This window comes from Dama dama, chromosome 3, assembly GCF_033118175.1.
Source record: "Dama dama isolate Ldn47 chromosome 3, ASM3311817v1, whole genome shotgun sequence".
NCBI lineage: Eukaryota > Metazoa > Chordata > Mammalia > Artiodactyla > Cervidae > Dama > Dama dama.
The window spans coordinates 41,078,170-41,095,061 of NC_083683.1; the positions used below are offsets into that span (position 1 = coordinate 41,078,170).

The 16,892-nt window shown below is 40.8% G+C and overlaps 1 long non-coding RNA gene across 1 annotated transcript; it reads right to left on the minus strand.

Moving 5' to 3' along the window:
* Nucleotides 1-2,526: 2,526 nt before the first annotated feature.
* On the minus strand, nt 2,527-14,385 carry LOC133044538 (uncharacterized). Its single transcript, XR_009689977.1, has 3 exons — nt 14,286-14,385; nt 12,126-12,187; nt 2,527-3,129 (listed from the first exon to the last, which is right to left on the minus strand). It is a non-coding gene; the product is annotated as an uncharacterized LOC133044538 (long non-coding RNA).
* Nucleotides 14,386-16,892: the final 2,507 nt, after the last annotated feature.

Genomic DNA, 16,892 nt, shown 5'->3' on the forward strand with positions numbered 1-16,892 from the left:
AGTCACTCAGTCGTGTCCAACTCTTAGCGACCCCACGGACTGCAGCACGCCAGGCTTCCCTGTCCATCACCAGCTCCTGGAGCCTACTCAAACTCATGGCCATCGAGTCGGTGATGCCATCCAACCATCTCAGCCTCTGTCATCCCCTTCTCCTCTTGCCTTCAATCTTTCCCACTAACAAAACATTGTAAGCAATTATACTTCCAGAAAAATTAATTAAAAAAAAATAAAACATCTCACTTCACTAAGGATTGGATGAGATACTGAATGTGAAGCAATCAGCACAGAGGCTGGTATTTATATGCCTAGTAACTTATAGGAGCTATTATCATCTCTTCCCTTTGGTAGAGCTGGAGGTTATGATGATGAGAGCTAACAATTACTAAGTACTCCTGTGTCAGGCAGTGCTCTAACACAGTTCATGTACTAAGGCATTGATTCCCACAGTGATGCAGGTACTATTATTATCTCCAATCTACAGATGAGGAAACTGAAGCAACATCATGCCAAGGTCACAGAGTTTGTCCAGCTTGAGCCTCAAGTCCAGGCCATCTGACCCCAGCGCCTCTGTTCTCTGTTGCCAAAATACACCATATCCTGTGCTGTCTGGAGGCAGGGTCATGTCTCCCCACGCAACTTGGAGAGCTTCCTCGGGGCATACCCTGCACTGTGTACTTCTCAGGGACCTCCATGACAGCTAGCAGGGAACCTGAGCCCCCACGAGTATCCCAGACACCTGAAATCTGATTGGCAGACAAGACACAACTGACCAATTTCCAGAACACCTACTTTGTCAGATGACCTTGAAGTAGACCATCTGTCTACTGAAGAAGGTATGTCTGAAGGAAACATAGAGGGTCTCTGCCAAAGGAATGGAAGCTCCCTCCCCAAATATAGCTCTTGGGTTTTCAGAGTCAGATCCCTAATGGTTTGAAAAACTCTGAGAACAATCTGACCAGTGTTCATACACTCCCAGAGTCTAAACTGTTTCAGCTGAAGGTCTCTGTGAGTCATTCAAACTAAAATACCTGCCAGACAGAATGAAATGTGCCTCCAAGTCTGCTGCTCTGTAAAGCACTACCATTACCCGCCTTCGCTCTGATGGACAACAAAACTCTTCATGTTGTCATCGTTACAGACACTTTTACTGAGTATGTCACTGTGCTAATTAGGTGCTAGCAAGGCAGGTAATAGGACACAAACCTCATTAACATGGACTCCATTAATTTGGAATATGTGAGAATGCTTACCATTCAATTTTACTTTTTCATTATCTATAAATGAAAACAATATGCATAATATATGAGTAAATAAAATCTATTTATCCAGTCTGCAAATACTTTTTGGGAATCTCTTATGTCCTAGCAGTAGGGTGGCAGAGACATTATTTTGTATAATTCTCATTAAAAGAGAACTCTGTAGTGCAAGAAGTAATGTATTCATTTTAAAATAAGCTAGAAGTCTGGCAAATTTAAGTATGATACAACCATACTGTAGAATGCCTTGCAATTATAATAAAACCAGTGGGGTAGATCGGTTGGTGCTAACATATTAACAAGAGCAATTGCTAAATGAAAAAAAACAACAGGTGGAACTCTCTCTAAAGTATCTCATTTACTTGAAAAAATAACAAGATGATATGAATAAGAAGCTACCTACATAAGTACATATGCTGTGACATTCTCAGGAAATCAAGTTAAGAAAATCAAATGGCCTGGCATGGAAAAGCAACCCATTTTCTTAACTGTACTTTTGTAATGTGGAATTCTTTACCATTTTTATGTTATTTGCATAATATTAATGCTAATTAAAAGAGCTTAGCATAAGTTATTATTTATTGGCCCATGCTAAGCATAGTGTCTGGTACATAATTGGGATTTCAGTATCTATTGCATAAATGTAGATAAATAATGCTATGAATGACCATTTAAACACATTAGTCTTTCCTATTCACTGCATCAGGTATTCTAATAATACAGGCAAAAATATAGGGTTGACCAAAAGGTTTGTTCATGTTTTCCCATAAGATATAATAGAAAAACATGAACGAATTTTTTGGCCAACCCAATACTTTGGAGTGAGTTCAAGTCCATGTATGTGCTTGTGCTGGGCTCAGTCACATCCAACTCTTTGCAACCCTTGGACTGTAGCCTGCCAAGTTCCTCTGTCCATGGGATTTTTCAGGCAAAAATACTGGAGTGGGTTGCCACTTCCTCCTGCAAGGGATCTTCCCGACCTGTGGATCAAACCCACATCTCCCACATTGCAGGTGGGTTCTTTACCACTGAGCCATCAAGGAAGCCCATGGTATGTGCTTAAGGAAATTGAGCTGTAACAGTTCTGAAAAATATTCTGTAACTCACACTTTTTCTTTACGCTCCTGCCCTCTTCTTTCTCAAGCTCTGTGCTACACAAACAAGTGCATGTGTGTTTACACGTGCACATATACACACAGAGTCAGGAAAACAGTTCACTGACAAAAAAGACAGAAAGAAAGGCTTGGAATTAAGAAATGCTTTGCTGCTGTTGCTAAAAATGGTCATTTTTTAAGCAGATACTGATTTGAGGAAGGCAAATCTATAACCTCCTTACTGCTTACTTTGCTCTATCATGAATTCTGAAGTATGTTTTGAAAAGAGTAAGCTGGTGCAGATTCATTTGAAAAGATGCATTTTTTCCTACCAGCAACCACAGAGATGCTAATAAATTGTGAGGATAAGCCTTAAGCTTATGAGATGGTTGGATGGCATCACCGACTCGATGGACATGGGTTTGAGTAGACTCCGAGAGTTGGTGATGGACAGGGAGGCCTGGCGTGCTGCGATGCATGGGGTCGCAAAGAGTCGGACACGACTGAGCGACTGAACTGACTGACTGACTGAAGCCTTAAGCATCTTGAAGGCTAGCAACACTGAACTCCTGGATTGAAAGGTCTTAGGTAAAGCTGGCACGTCCGGCTACTCCTTATGTTGCTCCTTCCTGCATGAGAGATGGCGAGCTGGGGAGTTGGAAACTGACAGTTCTCCTTTCTCAGCGCTGATAAAAGGGGAACAAATAATGTATTTGCCCTGAGTGTGCGGTACGTTGTCTTGAGTTGTTTTGTTGGCATTTTTCCCCCAGTAGCAGCAACTAGGCAAAAAAAAAAAAAAAGACATCTGGTAACTTCTTTAGGGAAAATTTGAACAGATTTGTGGGTGTAATGCTAGTCAATCTGTTTCATAAATAAACCCCAGGCAATGTCATCAATTAAATATCTTTTTAAAGATGGCTTTAACATGAGCAATGCCCTGTAAACTAAAATCCCAATATCCTAATAATCTTGAGAACCACCATGTATGGAACATTCAAAAGGTCCTGGCAGGCACTGTCCAAAGAACTCCACAAGGCAGGCGACATTTTAATCCTTACAACACAACAGTGTGTCATTATTACCTCCATTTTGTGGATGAAGAAGCTGAGGCTGAGGTGAATTAACTTGTCTAAAGTCATAGTTTGTTAGCTGAAGAACTGAGATCCAAGCCCAGTGTCTGAAGCACAGTGCTCAACAGGCTTATCAGAGAGAGAAAGGTTAAGGGTTCAAGGGACAAGATAGGAGCCACTTTCTCCATGCACTAGAGCTGACCTTCTCTGACCTTCGGCACTTTTTAGCAAGGCAGGCCAGGTGTGGCAGACAAAAGAGCAGGCCTGGCACTTGGAAGCCCAGGGTGTCCTGGTTCTACCATGAGCAAACTGCTTGCATCACGCAACCTGTCCAAGCCTTGCCCTTCACAGATGTGAAAGGAGGCGGCTGTACTAGAATATCCTTCAGATCTAAAACTTCACGTCCAGGAGCACACACATATAGAAACCATTTTTCCTGGATGGTAAAGTAGAAAAAAGTCAAATGTAAGCCACAGTGTACAACTGAGCCCACTTTACAGAGAAAAGTCCTGACAGATGGCATTGACCAGCAGTCATCTTCCAATGTAATTGTACTAATGACCTCCAGGGGCCATTACTAAAGCCAGTGGTCCATTTCTGGTCATCCTAACTGAGCGATCTGCAGCATCTGCTCTTCACTTGACTTCAGGATGCTAGTCTCTTCTATATTTCCCTCTACCCCACTGTGCTGTTACTTCTGATCTGGCTTTGCTGCTTCATCCTCGCCTCTCCAACCAATGCAGTGTCTCAAGAGTTGAGTCCCGGACCCCTTTGTCTACACCAATTCTCAGGGTGTTCTCATCTGGGTTCATGGATTTAAATGCAATCTGCATGCTGCTGTCAAATATCCATTCTGGAACTCCAGACTTTTATATTCAGCTGCCCACTTGACATTTCTACCAAGGTATCTAGTAGGCATTTCATGCTCCCAAATGAGCTTCTAATTCCCACGTAATTCTGCCCTTAGTAAAGACCTTCTACAGTAAATGGACACCATACTCATCTAGGTGTTCAGGCCAGGGTCTCTCTGACTCCCACCTTACTGAGGGTTAAAGCCGAAGTCCTGTAATACTTACAAGTCCTTCCAGGTTCTTATTACAACTCATTTCCAATCATGTCTCTGCCCTCATCTCCAATCAGTCTTCCCCATTCCAGCCACTCCAGCCAGCACTGGCTTAGGCAATTACTATTTGCTCTGCTTGGAACACCTCCCTGCATAACCCACAGGCTCGCATCCTCACCTCTCGCAGGTATTTGCTCAAATATCACTTAACCTGATGATTCTAAATTGCAACCTTTTCCTCAAAGCACACTCTTCTTCCTCTCTCCCATGCTTTATTTCTCCCCATAAAATTTTACCATCTGATGTATTTTATATTATTTTCATGTATTTCCTTACTGCCTAAATTCTCCAGCTAGAATGTAAGCTCCAAGGAGGGAGGGAGGTTTACTCTCTTGTTTATTGATGTATCTCCAAAACCTAAAATATTACCTAGAACACAGTAGGCACTTTTGTGGGGAAAAAAAATGATTTACTCTATAAGGATCTACACATAGCTTGTGAAGAGTAGAAGAACAGATCAGCCCCAAAATAAGCTACTTTAACATAAGGATTATTTTCAGCTGAAGATAAATGAGATTTCCAGTTACCACGTGATAATAGTCAGAATATAGAATTTTTAACAACAACAAAAAAAGTATACAAGAAACAGGAAAATATGGTCATCCACCCTTCTCTCTTCCAGGAAGGACAGAAGTTAATCACTAAGGCATTCTAGACTGCTATCAGCCCAGAGAACTCGCTATGGCACTGGAGAACTCTATATAACTATCCTTGCTAAAACAAGCCCTTATCTTCCATTCATTTCCTTATACATTTATCTTCTCACAACCTGCCAACCCTAGAATCCTCAGGTCCTTTTCCTTTGTCTTATCACTTGTCTAGAAATTTACTGTTCTCTTGTGAAAATGCTATATATAACCTCTTCAGTTTCTCATCTCTGAGTCCTCCCACAGGTATGCATGATGCACATGTTAATAAATCTCTGTTTGCTTTTCTCTTGTTGATCTGTCTTTTGTCAATTTAATTTAGAGGGCTCAGCTGGAAAACCTAGAACAGTAGAGGAAAGCAGGTTTTTTCCCTCCTCTATATTTGGGTACACCAGAGCGCACACAATAGCCATTTCTCTGTGAGAGGGAGGAAAATGATGAAATACCATCTCAGACACTAGTTTCTTTTCCTCTCATCTAAAAACAGGGGTCAATTAGGATTTAAGGAGAAGTGTATATTGTGGTTGTCTCATTTAAACTTCACAGTCCCAAAAAAGAAAGAGGAAACATGACATCTTTAAGGTAACTTTTTTAAAAGTATCTGAGTTAGGATTAGTATTTTGTTTCTATTATATGTAAATTAATTTTTAACATATACACTTTTTACATCTATGTTTTCTTAAGTTGGAGAACCAATCATGCCAGGATTTCTATGATAATCTTGAAACTGTCTTTACATATCAACAGCCTATTATTTCTTTATCTATAGCAGATTGTACTGATAATTCTTTTTTGTTGTTGTTGTTTTTCAAATTTGAAATCTTTCACCCATCATGATTCTGCAATGGCAAATGATGTCATCAAGTAAAAAAAGTCAAAGTTCAGACACTAGCATGAAAGAGTCTAAAGATCTAAGTCACAGGTTCACTGCTTTACCAGCTAATTTCGTCAATTTATTTAACTTCCCTGATCCTTGGTTTGCTCATCTGTGAACGGATGTTAGCCATCTAGTAAGATTTGTGGGAGGATCAATGAGATAATCCATGTAAAACACTCAGCACAGTGCTAAGCAAAGAGGAAGAACTCAATTATTATTATACTTTATCTGAAGACTTTGGCTCTCAAAATTCAAAGGGCTTATAGATCCCAAACTTTCCCCCAGCCACCTATCACTCTATCTCAATGCCTTACTTTATTTTCTTGGTACCTTTACCACTACCGGAAATTATCCTATTTGTTTACACTTGCCTCTTCCACACCAGAACATAAACCCCACAAAATCAGGGGCTTTGTCTTGTCAACTGAGCCTAGAGCAGTGTGCCCATTCATAAACATAATACCACAGCGTGCCCAGACTAGAAACGAAAATAAAGCAAAGTAAGATAGAGGAAGCTGTGCCATGTTGAATAGGGTGGCCAGAGAAGGCTTCTGAAATGCTGACACTGAAGCAAAGAAGAGCAGTCTCAATGACAGTGGGGGAATCAGTGTGACTGGAGTGAGATTCAGGCGTGAACAGGATGTAAGAAGCTGCAGGGTGGCAAGATGGGATGTGAAAGAAGCTGAGAGCAGGGCCCCTGCACTTACTACCCTTTGTCTGGACCTCAGCTAACAAAATAACTTTGGTGTCTGGCAAAAAAAAGTTTCCCTTTATTCACAAAGATTTACAGCAGTCCTGACGTCTCCCTCCTCTGCCCCGTGGGCCTTCTGTCCTTTCTTCAACTACAGCACTTCCAGCATTTCTGTGGAATTTAAGTTTCCTATTTTACCTGCCCCATCTCCCCTCCAGTGAGCTCCTTGAGGGCAGAGACCCCACAGGGTACCCAACAGATATGGAAAGAAGAGAGCTTCTGGCCAGTGCTTCTCCCTGGGGATACCCTTCTGCTATAAAGACCAGGTTTCTTCCATTTAAAACAAGGCTTTCAGGAGTGATGTCATGAAAAATGGCAGGGCAGGAAGCTCGAGGGATCATCCCGCCACTCAAGCAACCACTGAGGTGGAAGAAGTGGTGGGAATCAACTACTTGGGAACCTAAAACCTATCTGGACACTTACAGCAACCTGGGGAGTGCCTGATGAAGAAAGAGGCTGCTCATCTTTCTTAAGCAAGCAGTGTGGGTAAACTGGCCACCACCCTCCATTCCTCAGCTTCATCACAGCTGTGGGGAGAGCAGTTCGCATTCCTGGCATGGCTGACTGGTGCCAGGATGGGCGTGAGGACCTCGTCCTCTAAAAATCTGGGGTTGTGCACTCTGGTTGATCTGGTGGTGCTCGAGGCACTGACGCAGACAGTTTCCTTGGTTTTAGCCCTCTCAGTGGCAGCAGCTTCACTGACAGCATTCACTGGAAAATTTCAGAAGACCAAAAAAAAAAAAAAAATCCCTCCTGGGACTTCCCTGGCAGTCCAGTGACTAAAATTCCATTCTTTCACTGCATGGGGCACAGATTTAATCCCTGGTTGGGGAACTAAGATCCCACATGCTGCATGGTGAGGCAAAAAAAAAAAAAACAACAAAGAGAAAACAAAACAAAAAAAAAACCCTTCTCTTTAGAGCTAGACATTTAAATTTATCTTTGTCAGGCCACTGGCTGACCTCCAAGGTAAGGGAACAGAAACTTCAGTGGCCAGATACAACAAGAAATGCATATTTGCAACAACCACTGTGGAAATGTCACAAATAGCAGCAGCCCTCACCAACAAAAAGGTCAACAATCCCTGAAGAGTGGGAGAATGAGATTTCCAGTTACCACGTGATAATAGTCAGAATATAGAATTTTTAACAACAACAAAAAAAATACAAAGTATACAAGAAACAGGAAAATATGGTCATTCACAGGAAAAGAAATAGAATGCATCAGAAGCCATCCCCAAGGAAACCTAGACATTGGAATTACTGGTCAAAGATGTTACATCAACTGTGCTAAACCTGTTCAATAAGCTAAAAGAAATTATGAACATTAATAAAAATAAGAAAATGTGACATAAGCAAAAAGAATATTGACAAAAAAATAAAAACTATAAAAAGAAAATAAATTCTGGAAGTTAAAAGTACAATGACTGAGATGAAAAATGAGTTAGAGATGTTCAGCATCAAATCTGAACAAGCAGAAAAAAGAATCGGCAAGCTTGAAGATAGCAAAAATCAAAATTAACAAATCTGAGCAGCAGAAAGAAGGAAGAAAAGTGAACAGAATCTAAGTGAGGTTCATATGCTGCAGACTTACTGTATATACTGCAAGTAGCTCAACAAACTCCAAGAAAGATAAAGTCAGAGATCCACATGGAGACAAATTATAGGCAAAATGTCAAAACCCAAAGAAAGAGAAAAATTTAAAAGCATAGACAAGTGACTCTTCAAATACATGGGAGTGTCAATAAATTTATAGCTGATTTGTCATCAGAAGCCATGGAAACCAGAAGACAGTGGAATAACATTTAAAGTCCTGAAAGAAAAAAGTTAACCAAGAATTCTATATCCAACAAAACTATCCTTCAAGAATGAAAGAGAAATTAAAATTAATGTCTATATAAAAGAAAGATAAAGGGGTTCACTACCAGCAAGAGCTTCCCTGAGAAATGATAAAAGAAGGCTAAAATGAAAAGAAACTCAAAGCCATAGGAAGAAATAAAGAACACTGGTAAAGGTAACCACACAGGTAAATATAAATACAAGCATTACTGTACTTTTAATTTACGACTTCTCTTTTTTCCTATATTACTAATAAGGCAGATACATAAGATAAATCTTGTTTTGGGGCACGCAGTGTATGGTGGGGTAAATGTGACAGTGTTAGTCACTCAGTTGTGTCCAATTCTTTGTAACCCCATGGGCATAGCCCAGCAGGTTCCTTTGTCCATGGAATTCTCCAGGCAAAAATACTGGAGAGGGTAGCCATTCCCTTTTCCAGGGGATCTTTCCCACCCAGGGACCAAACCTGGGTCTCCTGCATTGCAGGCAGATTCTTTACTGTCTGAGCAACAGGGAAGCCCATCCATGGCAATGACAGCACAGAGGAGGAGGAACAGAAATGGAGTGTATATTATTGAAGCTAAGTTGGTATTAGTCAAACTAGATTGTTATAAGTTTTCTTTTGATTTGAATGCTAATTTTAAAATAAAGTTCATAAGAAGTATGGTGTCATGGTGGATAAACTATGAAATCAAGTAAGAAAAAAGGCTGAAATTGCCTCACATCACACCAGCTTTATCCTGATTGAGTTGAAAATTTTTTTAATATTCCCTAGATATTTAGATATTTTCTAGAAGAGTCAGACTATAGAGGGGAGCATTTCACACAGGGGGAATAATATGAGTGGCAGAGAAGTTTTTTTTTTTTTTCTTTTTCTCAAAGAAATAGGTTCTCCTTTGCTTAACAAGATTTTTCAGAGTACTTTGGATATCAAAGACACTAGAGTATAAGTATTAAGAAACAGACTCTGAGCTAAACTATCCAGATTTTAATGTGGACCTATCATTTACTTTCTGTGTAATTTTGGACAATCTTTCAATACCTCGGTTTATTCATCTGTAAAATGGGAATAATAATAGTACCTACTTTATGAGGTTGTTGTGAGGAATAAATGTTAATACACATAAAGCACTTAGAACAGACTCTGGAATATAGGTAAAGCCTAACAAATATTATTTCTTCTTTGAATCATAAAATCATCTAAAAATTTCCTGAGAGGTTCCAGCAAGTTCTACAACTGTAGCAATAAATAAAATGTAAAATTCTTTACCTTATTTCACAGTCTAATCAATCAATCCATTTCCTATCAAATGTAGATAATTCTTATCTAAGATTTAGAACAAGTGTAAAGAGTCAGACACAACTGAGTGACTGAGCTGACTGAAAGCCTATCAATATTTTGGTAGTGCTTTTATTTTTTTTTTTTAAGTCTTCCATCAGCATTGCCAACTAAAGACTGTCACCCGCCACCAGCTCTACAAGGATTAAGTCACTAGCCACTGCACTGGCTGACCTTTAACACACCCTGAAAGGAGTTCAGGGCAGAGATTAGCAATGAAGCACTCTGTGCTCTGGGAAAACTGAAACAATAGACCTTTAAATAGTTAGGTATTTTCAGGAGAAACTTTTTATAAACCTGGATTCTTTCACCTTCCCATACTTAGAAAAGTACTAAAACCATAAACTAAGATGTCTGTTCCTCCTACTATCAACAACCTCGTAACAAGATATGTGCTTTATGTAGCCCTTCACCAAAATCACATTTATAGTGACCACCCACATATATACTGAGAAGTTCCTCAGAGCTATCTGAGAGGTTGTCTCCTCAGCTGTAGTTCCCTGGAAGTCCCCAAATGAAACTCACAGCTCTCACATTGTGCATTTTTATTTCAGTAAACAGAGCAATAATGCAGTTAGTTCTAAAAGCTTTCTTCTAAACCAGCATTACAGCATTTGTCTTTCTGTCATTGCCATTTCCACAGGATATACAACAGGATATAAACTCCCATGCGGCTATCTAGAAAGCTAAAATGGTTAGCCATGTGAGATTTATTCATTCCTTTAGTCATCCACTCAATAGATACTGAATACCATTAATGTGCCAAGTACTGGGAAAACAGGAATAAACAAAACAGACAGAAACCTAAGTTGACATTCTGACAGGTAACCACAGATGGGGAAGTGGTTGTTCAGGGAACCATGGGACGTGGGCAGAGGCAGGGATGGGGTTACTGTTCTTATCTTGGTTCCTTCCTGACCCCTCTGATTTGGAACCATATTATATCACATTGTACTCAACTCAAGACTCCTGGCCCAGAGGTAAAAACCACGCGAGTGAATTCCTTAAGTCCCTGTTACTTCTCACCACCATCACCCTGTCACCCAGGCCAGAAACCTAGGAACCAAAAATGACTCCATCTCTTGGTCATATCCAAAGACAAATACTATAATCACACAAGAGCCACGCTAGTAAAGATGAGTTGAGAGCTGTGTATCCAGATGACCTTTTTTCAAAAAGGATCTCCATCTTCTCAGGGTGATTTAACTAGATTCCTGTCTGAGGCAGAAACGAAACCACTGTCCTCCAAAACCTGGCTTCCCAATTTGAGTCTTGGTTTCGACAAGTCATTCAACCTCTCTGACAGTTTCCTCAACTGTTAAATGCGGACAGTAATACACACCTACAGAGCTGTGGTGATACATGAGTTACAGACATGAAAAGTACTTAGAATGCCTGGCACGTATGAAGCACCCAGCATACACTGAAAAATGTGAACCTCCCAACATTCCTTTCAGTGGTTCATTTTATCTAGAGAGGATCACATCTATGAAAGGTACAACCCAACAGATGAACGCATAATTATCACAGCACACCAAGCAGAGAGGTGGATTTGGAGAGTGGGAGAGGCACGTCTCAGGCCACTGTTAAGGGCCTGGGCTGGTTGCAAGATTCGGCTTTTCCAAGAGCTTGGAACCCTACCTATCAACTGGCACTTTCTGCAAAACTTCCCAGGAAGACTCTGCCTCCCACCCCCCTCACCCCACCCCCAGCTTCCACTTGTTTTCCTTTAAAACTGATTCAACTGACACAGTGGGGTAAGGAGAGGGTGGGATGCATTAAGAGAATAGCATGGAAACATATACATTACCATGGGAGACCTGGGTTCATTCCCTGGGCTGGGAGGATCCCCTGGACAAAGGAATGGCTACCCACTCCAGTATTCTTGCTTGGAGAATTCCATGGACAGAGGGGGCTGGTGAACTACCATCCATGGGCTCATGAAGAGTTGGACACGACTGAGCTACTGACACACACACACATCACCACAGATAAAACAGAGAGCCGATGGGAATTTGCTCTGCGACAGGGAGCTCAACCCAGTGCTCCGTGACAACTTAGAGGGTTGGGATGGAGTGGGAGATGGGAGGGGGTGCAGAAGGGAGGGGACACACACACACATATATATACCTGTGGCTGATTCATGCTGACGTACGGCAGAGGCCAACACAATATTGCAGAGCAACTGTCCTCTGATTAAAAAACAAAAGGGAAAAAAATGATTCACCCAAGGAAGTACGGGCCTGGAGGCCAAGGCCTAATGTGGCTAACAGGGCCCTGGCCTGGTGCTTCCCACAGAGAATACCCCAAACCCTGTGTCAAAGGAGACCCAGCAGGAGAAGCACGCTGCCAGCCCTTCTCACGGCTCTTCACAATTGGAAAACTCTCCCTGCACCTTGGCTCTCCTCTCTCCATCTGCATTCAGAGAAGTACACGGACCCTGCCCTGGAGAGGATGCTTCAGGGGATCACTGAGGGGCCACTGGTATTGCTGTCACAGCACGTGGTTCTTTCTTCCTGAAGACCCCTCTCCCCAAGTGGTGAGAAGCCTGCACTTCAGCAGCACAACATGCTTCACCCTGAGGCTGACGGCTCTGGGTGGAAACAAGCCAGGGGCTTAACAGACATCCAGGGGCCTCGAGGGCATTATGCAAAGGGAAGTAAGTCCAACAGGGGAAGACAAACACTGCATGTTCTCACTTATAGACGGAATCTTTTTTTTTTTTTTTGCTACACTGCATGGCTTCTGGGATCTTATTTTCCCAATCTATGTGGAATCTTAAAAAGCCAAACTCATAGAAATTGAGTAGCATGGTGGTTGCCAGAGGCTGAGAAACTGGATAACAATTTCCACTGGCTATCCATAGCCAACTCCCATTGGCTATCTATTTTAACTGTGGTAGTACGTATGCGTGTGTTAGTCACTCAGTCCTGTCCAACTCTTTACAGCCCCATGGACTGTAGCTCGCCAGGCTTCTCTGTCCATGCACTTCTCCAGGCAGTTGTTGGTCAAAGAGTACAAACTTCCAGCTATAAGTTAAGGATCTAAGATACAGCGTGATGACTTAAAATTAATAGTATATTGTATTACATACTTGAAAGTTGTTAAGAAGGTCAATCTTAAATGTTATCACCACACCAAAAAAGGGTAATTATGAGCGGGGATGGAAATACTAACTAACATTATTTTGGCCATCATTTGCTATATATATGTAATACATATAACACATTGTACACCTTAAACTTATATATGTCAATAATATCTCAATAAAGCTAGAAAAAAGTACCAAGACCTGTGGTTTCTCCCCAGCTTCCTGTCCCACTGAAGTCTAGAAATGTTTTCTCTTTGACATTTTTAAAATAAAATTCAAGAAATCAGTTTCCTTGCTGTGACTACAGAAATGCTAACTGTTTAGATGATTATTCCTCTTTCTTATCTGATGACATCTCTGTGAGGATAGGGGCTGCAGCTCAATCAACTCTGCATTCCTAGCACTGAATACAGAAACTAGCCTAAGAAAAGGCTGTTGAATAAATACATAAGTAAATTCTATCTTTATAGCATCTACTGACATCTAAGAATTCCAAATTAGAAGTTATAAAATTTACATATAAAATGTATGATAGATATCTTAAGAACAAATAAACTGCAAAATCAATTATGCACTATATACTACACAGAATTTGATGGAAATTAGCACTCTCTTCAAATAAAAAAAAATGTACTGTAAAACAAGCTTTGTTATTCATTGGTATGGACACAGAACCAATAATTAATTCTAGCCTTCACTATTATAGAATGCTTATATTTTCCAGTTTATAAAGTGGGAAAAACCACAGTTGCCTCATTGAATTTTCTTGAGGGATTAAATGAGTTAATACATGAATAGTACTTAGGATAGTGCCTGGCAGACAGTGACGACTTAAGAAATGTTACCTATTATTATGGCTGTCACCATTATCAGGCACTGTCCTGGCTAAGACTATTACCCAAGTTAAAGAGAAGTTCATTTAGTTAATCTACCTAGAAAAGGATTAATAGAAGCAAGATGCACATATAATCTATCCCCTTGACAACAAAATTTGCCCTCAGAGCTTTAGATATCTTCTAAAAGCCATTAATGGATTCTCATCATGTAAAAAATTGCCTATAAATTGTTTGTTTCTTAGAATGTGATGGTACTTTGAAGCAGAAATGTATACCTAGCAGACCCTAAATGAAGCCCAAAAGAAGTGAATTAGCAGCCTCACTCAAAGGTTCTTTAAAAAAAATTCAGAGAGCAATTTTTACCTTCTCTTCAGGCCAGATGGTGATGGTCCTGATTCAGAAAGGTCTGGGGCACTTTTATCTGACATGGGTCTGTGTGTGCGAGAACTTCAGATGACTACTGTTTGGGTCAAAAATAGCCACTGAGAAACAAAAACTGAGATACCACTGAGAAACAGAAAGCAGAAGTATTTTCAAAGTTGCTCCATTCGCCCTCTCCCACAGTGGGCGTTTTCCTGCTTCTCAGAACACCCGCCTTGGGTCAGCAGTTCCCAAAGTGTTCCACAGGCTGCCCGTCCCCAAGGTGCAGGGCCATACAAGGGCCCCGAGGTTAAGTTTAGAAAATATATACTATTATCTTCTCCAGAGAGTCACAATGCTCACCAACATATCAGAGGTCTTGAGCTTCTTCCAGGAAAGAACTTGGTTAGTTGTGCTTTATCCACTGAGATTTATCCATTGAGAATGTAAAATAAAAATGCTGCCTGCCAGTCCAATCCTGTGAGGATCCAGCCAGTAGCCAGTGTCATCGTGGGTCACTCATCCACGATGGGCCTGAGGGGAATTCAGGACAGAGAAAAAAAGCATCTTCCAAGCGGGCTTCCCTGGTTGCTCAGTGGTAAAAGAATCCACCTGCCAAGGCAGGAGATGCAGGTTTGATCCCTGTGTTGGGAAAATCCCCTGGAGAAAGAAATAACAACCCACTCCAGCATTCTGGCCTGGAAAATCTCATGGACAGAGGAGCCTGGCAGGCTACAGTCCATTGAATCACGAAAACTGGACATAAGTGACTAAACCACCACCACCATATTTCAAGTACTTACTGGTCCTGAGGAAGCTAAGATACATATCTAAGGAGAAATCTCAATGACCCCAGATTCCCCAGTCTTCCCATAGATAGAGAAGCATTTAACTTGAGATGCTGTTCTTTGCAATTAGCAGTAATCTTTTTATGTCTGACCACATGTTTATTTGTTTTTTTTCCCAGCAAACATGTCATATATATTCTGGCTCCCCCCTTACCGCTTCAGAGCTGTTTCTCAGAGCTATCTGAAAGGTTGTCTTCCAGGCTATAGCCCTCAGTTAAGGTCCTCAAATAAAACTTGTTGTGCATTTTTCTTTTAGTCAATAAGAAATCAGCCACATATACTCTTTTACACACACAATAAGTAAATAAATAAATAAATAAATACACACACACACACACACACACACACACACACACAACTAGAATTTCCATTTTGGAAACTGAAATAGCCTAAAATTAACCACTTATTGCCATTTAGAAATGACAGTGGGCTCATTACCTGGCCTGGCAAAGTCAGATAGGAAAGAATGTTAACCTTATGCATTCTCATGGCCCCTCATTCAGTGCATGTTTTCATGACTGGAATCAAGTCAAAAAGAAACTATCCTCAGGATCCATGTGAGGTATATCCCAAACCCAGGAAGGCACCCATAAATTCTAGGAATGGTCCACATAGAGCATCATTTCAGAAGATTTTGAGAATAAGAGAAAAGAAGACGTAAGAGCAATCTAATCAACAAAAGAAATTTAATTGTCCTCCTATTTAAGTCCAGGAGAAGAATGCAAGGGCATCACAGTCTAATCAGAACATGTTCAAAGTCTTTAGAAAGAAACTCACTGAGGTCAGTTTAACTCAGCTCCAATCAGAGAGGAATGCTCAGGGGTTCCTTGTTAAACTATCTCCAAAGACCCCAATCTCTAGAATATTGTCTTAAATCTATAACTGGAAAAAAATTTCCAGAATCCTGAATAGCTATTTGCAATACAGTTTTTTCCTAGCACATGAAACCACACATAAAATTAGGGATATTGGAAGCATCTTGCCTCCCACCCTCAGGTCACTATGATAGTCACTCAACCATAACTGTCCAAAAGGGCCCCCTATTGGCCTCCCTAATGACCAAACTTACTAAAAAGGCACAGCATCAGCAGAGAGGAACATGAAGTTTCTAAAATAACTAAGAATAAAAGCATCCTGGATTATGTAACTCTTTGCTTCCCAGGACTCAAAGGCATTCAAGATCCTTGAGAACCCCCTAAGTGGGGGAGGAAAAGTGTGGGGAAGGTGTTACTTGAATAGATCTACAGAAAAGCCTTATCTCACAGGCTCTGCAGCTGAACAAATGTCACCTAAAATTGCCACCATTTTGCTCCATCACTGTCCAACAGAACTTTCTGCAATGAAGAAAGTGTTCTGTACAAGCACTGTAATATGGTAGCCACTGGCCACATGTAGCTACTCCACCCTTGAACTGTGGCTGGTACAACTAAAGAACTGAAATTTCAATTCTAGTTAATTTTAACTTAGATAACCACTAAGCCATGTGGCCCATGACTTCTGGACTAAATAGTACAACTAGTTAAAACAGTCAAAGTTCCTTCAATATGAATTCCACAAAAAGAGAGGTAGGTGGTCAGGGATCAAGGGAGGTTCTTCTTAGGTTCTGGGAAATGGATTATTTTACTTATCAAAGGAAGAAGGAAACAATTGAGTTCAGTATCTCCTGAATCTTCATGTACACCACTACCATGGCTAAGGGTGAGCATTATTCCCATTATTACTAAAGGAGAAACTGAGAGACAAATCAGTTAATTGATATAGA